At 40.3% G+C, this 6,000-nt stretch overlaps 1 protein-coding gene across 1 annotated transcript in view; it reads left to right on the top strand.

The window, feature by feature from the left end:
* The first annotated feature begins 251 nt into the window (after positions 1-251).
* The window catches only part of CDH11 (cadherin 11), a 218,964-nt gene continuing 213,215 nt past the window's right edge, over positions 252-6,000 (top strand). The window contains exon 1 of the mRNA XM_082270380.1: positions 252-437. The gene's annotated coding sequence lies outside the window, so the exon portion shown is untranslated. The remainder of the gene's footprint in view (positions 438-6,000) is intronic.

Raw genomic sequence — 6,000 nt, 5'->3', positions numbered from 1 at the left:
CTGACTTTCTCCAAGATAGCATCTCTGAGATCTGTCATCAGTAAGTGAGACACAGAGGAGAAGGAGAGCTGAGGGGGTCACCTCTGATGGACACCACTCCTCATCTTCACAAGTCAGGAGAGAAGCTCAGAGACCCCTGCCTCTTGCAATTATTCATGCGATTCTCTTCTCACTGCCCCCCTTCTCCTTGTCTCCGTCAGCAGCTTGCTCTGAGCCCTAGCCTGGCCCCCTCCCTCCCCTTCATTCTCTCTCTCTCTCTGTCTCTCTTTCTCTGTTGCATTCCTTGCCAGAAGCTGCAAGCTTCACTTGGATCTCCTCCTCGCCAGGGTTGGAGTGTATAGGACTTTAAGATGCTGCTGGGTCTCCACAAGCTCTCCATGTGACTGGGACCTTATTATTGCTCTTTGGTTGCCAGCTGAAGAAGCCAAGACACCCAGGTAAGGGCACAGAAGGGATCTCTAGCTGTCTCCTTGTCTCTTTGCATCTCTGTCCTCTTGGGAGTTAAGAGGATGCCACAAGGGGATCTGGTGAAGCTTGGCAGCTCCAAAGAGACCGAGCCTGGGGGATGCGTGCACTCCTGGAGGAACTTAGAAGCCAGCTTGGGCTAGGAGCAACTGTTTGGCCAACCAAGCCTATTGCTTAGTGTTCCTTGGAGCTATGGTACCTCTCCATCCCTACTTCCAAGAAAGGAAGAACCTTATGGCTTGGAGAAGGCTGATTGGTGTGATTGTGGTTCTGATCACTAATTATGGCTGGGTTCTATCCCTCTGCTTCACCTTTTTTTATAATGCATTTTTTTTTGTTGATCCCCCTTATCTTCTTGGCACAGTGTGGATAAATGTGCTTCTGATGGAGGTTTCTCTTTTTGGGATGAGATGTGCAGAAGAGGACTAATCTGGAGTCTAAAATCCTGTTTTCAATTAATTTGGCTCAGGTTTAACTACTTCTGTGCCAGGAGGAAGCATTCCAGGGCATCTTTCTGATCTAACGGTACCCAGCTTGCTCTCACCTTTCTCCTGGCAAAGTGGTAACGGCAATGCCCGATTGCCTTTCCCTCTGCCTAAGAAAGAGTTAACCCCCCCCCCCCACCTCCCCCATGGAGGGATATCTGAATATAAACTCTCTCATCAAGAGTTCTTTCCTGCTGTGCATCCTAAACTCTGCGCCAGGGGAGCTTTAGAGAACCCTTCAGCACAGCAGGGGTTAACCGCATCGGTTCTGCATGTGTCTATGCCTATGTGTGTGATGCTGATGTCTATTTGGGGGTTTGAGTATTGTTGGGGGGGGCCTTGTGTTCATGGTAGGGGAGGCAGCTGCTGCATACCGGTGTCATTAAGCCAACACTGTTAACTCTTTCGCCAACGAGCCCTTTGTTGCAAGGCCCTGCTTGCTCTGGGAAGGGTTAAACGTTTCCGAAGAAAATAGTCTGAAAAGAGCTTCGGTCGTGCATGATGCAAATGACTGTAACCTTCCCCAGATTCATTGATTTCATGCATAGGACCCTAAATATTTAATTTTGAACACATCCTGTGGCTATGGATGGAGGCATCCTTAGGGTATCTTTATTAACAAACTCTTTGCAGTAAGGGGGGTAGTGATGGTGGTGGTGGTGAAGGGTGGTGGTGGTGGTGGTGGCAAAGGGGAGCAAAATTTGCCTAGGAATCCGTTGCCTCTTGGTCTATCTAGGTAACCAAGGGACGAAGTGGCTGCTTTCTACAGCATCCAATACTTTCCGGTAGTCCCCCTTGGGTAGGTGGCCTTTAATATTCATTCAGTGCATGTCTATACCCCTTTGCTTAGATTATATCCAGTCTAGCAGTTATGGTTCGTAAGAAGGGCTGCAGCACTGCAAAGTGAAGCTAGCCCCATCTGCTTTAATAGCCTTTCAGATGATCACGGAAAAAAAAAAAAAGCTGTGGTCGAAACTACATCCCCCAACATAGAATAGATTTTCTTGTGAATTATTTAATCACGGGAACAGTTGAGTGAGAAAGAATAACAGACCGACGAAAGACTGGGATCTTCTTCACCCGCCTAGCTGTTGCCTTATCCGTCTATTCTCTTTAATAAATGTATATATTTCGGGGCTCTAGACATGCAGCTTTTTTACTGATCGCTCCTCCGTATCACTTGTACTCTGTCAATAAAATAAGCTTACTATTTAATTAAAACCGGCAAGTCCTCAGTTGCTATTATAAAGTGTGTCTAAATCAATTCTTTTTTTTTTTTTTTTTCCGCTGAGGACACAGCAGACAAGTGGATGATTGTGAAGTGTCTGAATTTTTACGAGAAGGGAATTTTAGGTCCTTCCTTTTATTACTGTCACAGTTGGAGACCTCAGCAGAACAGAGAACTAACACTTTATTATACTGTTCCCATAAACCGGACTTTAAAAAAAAAAAAATAAAACTATGAGATACAGAGCTATAGAGAAAAATGGACTATTGAACAAAAAATAAATAAAAAAAAATTCCATGTAGGATGCAACTGTTTAAGACTTGCTAAGTCCTATTTTGGGCCAAAAACATTGTCTTAGATCACCGAGCAGTGATACGTTAAAGAACACGTATGACTTGTTTAGTCCAAGTTCAATATCATTAAGGCTGTGCAGTTGAGATAAGAAAAATGGCTAGGTGCAGATTCGAGCTTGTCTTAACTCAAGCTGGATACACATTATATAATTGTCTTTAGATTTTTTTCCTTTAGATTTACCAAAACCATATAATATGAGGTCAAACCTTAACACTTTCAATTTGTATGCAATCAGGCAGGCCCTTGCACTACATAGTTGAAGGTAAAGCTAAAGGCAATTGAACAACAAAAGTTGTATAGTGTGTATCCAGCTTTAAGCTGGATACACATTATATAATTGTCTTTAGATTTTTTTCCTTTAAATTTACCAAAACCATATAATATGAGGTCAAACCTAAACACTTTCAATTTGTATGCAATCAGGCAGGCCCATGCACTACATAGTTAAAGGTAAATCTAAAGGAAATCTAACAACAAAAGTTGTATAGTGTGTATCCAGTTTTAAGCTGGATACACACTATACAATTTTCTTTAGATTTTTTTCCTTTAGATTTACCAAAACCATATAATATGAGGTCAAACCTTAACACTTTCAATTTGTATGCAATCAGGCAGGCCCTTGCACTACATAGTTAATGGTAAATCTAAAGGAAATCTAACAACAAAAGTTGTATAGTGTGTATCCAGCTTTAAGCTGGATACACATTATATAATTTTCTTTAGATTTTTTTCCTTTAGATTTACCAAAACCATATAATATGAGGTCAAACCTAAACACTTTCAATTTCTATGCAATCAGGCAGGCCCTTGCACTACATAGTTGAAGGTAAATCTAAAGGCAATTGAACAACAAAAGTTGTATAGTGTGTATCCAGCTTTGGGGACATCCAGTGTTAAGGTCTGGCTTTAAATGCAGCTGAAAAAAAAATATAAAAAAAAAAAAAATGTTAAAAAAAATATAAAAAATATATTTTTCAGCTATGTCATTGAGACGGTGTTGGTCGAAGGCTTTAAAGTTTAAACACCAGAGATGGCCAGCAGATAACCTTACAGCAGGCTATCATGCAGTGTGTATCAGACCCCTCTTACACAAAGAAGTGAAAAAAAAAAAAGGACTATCGTAAGGGGGGGGGGGACTGTAGTTTAAGTGGGATCCCACTGTTCCAGCCTGCGTCACTCTACTTTTAATAAGGGTTTCTGAATTTCTTTAAAACTTTCAGGCCTAAAACACTGACGGCACATTAAATATAAATCACTAGCTCTAGTCTTGTTTTTGATCATTTTTTACACTGCAGAATTTAGAAATATTTGAAACTTTATGGAAAAAAAAGAAAAAAAAAGAAATATTTGAAAGAAATAACAAAAAAAAAAACCTAGTTGGATTTTTATTTTTTATTTTTAAAGATTTTTAAAATATATCTATCATACAATGACATTATTTCTATATAAATACTATATAATAATAATAATAATAATAATAATAATAATTTCTATTGGTATCATTAAATCATGCCCTTATAGAGAAGCTTCCTTTTTAAAGTATATCTATCGTAGAATGACATTATTTCTATTGGTATCATTATATCATGCCCTTATAGAGAAGCTTCCTTTTGCCTTTTGATTGTGTTGAATAGTTTTACTTTTACCTGTTAAAAGTTATTTAAGCTTTTCTTTTTTTCTTTTCTTTTCTTTCTTTTTTTTTTTACATAATGAATTGTATCATTGTATGAAAGTTTTGTATTTTTTGCTTTTTACTAGAGTAGTTGTTGGCAAAGTTTGTTTTAAAAAGTAAAGTCTTTGTTTGCCCGATCTGTCTGTGACTAATTAGAGGGGGTTAACCAATAAGAACTAAGTTTAGAGTTTCCCCCGCCAAACAATTAAGTTTATGCCCTCAAACAGCCAATAATAATATGAGTAGACTATACAATGTAGCCTTGTGTTTTTTTCTGGTACCAGACTTGCATTTAAGGTGAAAGGCCAATGTGCCATAGGGAATATTGCTTCAGCGTTATTTAATAAGTCTCAAGGAAACAATAACATTGCGAATTGATGATCGGTTTCTGTACTGCAATATAAAGCAGTCCTTTATGTGTAATACCAAAAAAGTTAGCCTTCTTTTAGTAGAAGACAGAATTTTTTTGTAGTTTAGAGGTTATGTTAGCCTGTTCACCCAAGAGGCCTTTTGTTGATGGATGAAAATGCCTCTTATGAAGCTAGATGGATTTGTAAACCTCCAGGCTTATTAGTTAAAAGTGGTTAACAGTAAGTCATTGTGACCAATCAGAAATCAAATTTCGTTACTGAACTCTTGCTAAGCTGGTAAAAGCCAATTCCTGATTGGTTGGAGTTTGTTACAGTGTGATCGTGTTCTTCTTTGTCTTAATATTTGTGTGCAAGATATTTTCCAGTTCATTGCCTAGTAATATATGGTAATGGATTGACACCATCGTATTAATTTTTGAGGTTTTGGTAACCTATAATAGAAGTTCAAGTTAATAGCTCTTTGTCTTGACTCCTTAAAACAGGGTTTCTCAGCCAGGGTTCCGTGGAACACGAGGGTTCCTCCAGAGCAGCCTTTTTCAACCTTTTCGAGGAACCCTTGGAATAACTTTCTGGTATCAGGGAAACCCTGCTAAGAGCCGGTTCACACTGAGGCGACACGACTCCTTACTACTTCGGGGGCGACTTGTGCATTACCGTGCACCACGACTTCGGAGCGACTTGCAGGGACTTCACATAATGGAAGTCTATGCAAGTCGCTCCGAGGTCGCCCCGAAATAGTACAGGACCCTTTTTCTAAGTCGGAGCGACTTGTGTCGCTCCTATTAGAACGGGTCCTGTAGCGGTCAATGGACCGCGAGGGAGCGCGACTTGTCAGGCTGACAAGTTGTCTGACAAGTCGCGCTAGTGTGAACCGGCTCTAAAATTTGCTATATCTACAACTTATGATACATTAATGTGAGGGTCAATGGGAAGAATGTGGGAAGAATGCTCCTTACACTTGTTGACATTTGGAAGAATTACCCCCTTACAGATAAAAATAAAATAGCAATGGTGTCAGTGGGAACTTATCTTAGAGGCAGAACTTGCTCATTGCTCAAGAAACCCCTAGCAACCCCTGGAGGCAGGGCCGGGACAAGGGGTGGACAGGAGGTGAAGCTGCCCTGGGCACAGCCAAGCAAGGGGATGGTAAACCCTTTCTACGACATGCATTAACAGTGGTGGTGGGAGGTGCAGTTCTGTATCCTTGCCCTGGCTGTTAGATGATCCTACCCTTGTACTGTCTGGAGGAACCCTAGGGTTCCCTGGAACTCTTGTTGTGAAACCCTGCTCCAGATGTTGCTAGGGGTTCCTTGAGGAATGAGCAATTTCTGCCTCTCAGATAAGTTCAGACTAACACAGTTGACCTTTTTAGCTATCTGTAAGGAGTATTCTTCTTACAGACCACACTAATGTATCATGAGTTGT

This window comes from Pelophylax lessonae, assembly GCF_965119305.1.
Source record: "Pelophylax lessonae genome assembly, chromosome: 10".
In the NCBI taxonomy this organism is placed as follows: Eukaryota; Metazoa; Chordata; class Amphibia; order Anura; family Ranidae; genus Pelophylax; species Pelophylax lessonae.
This window is presented reverse-complemented; position numbering and strand designations above follow the sequence as displayed.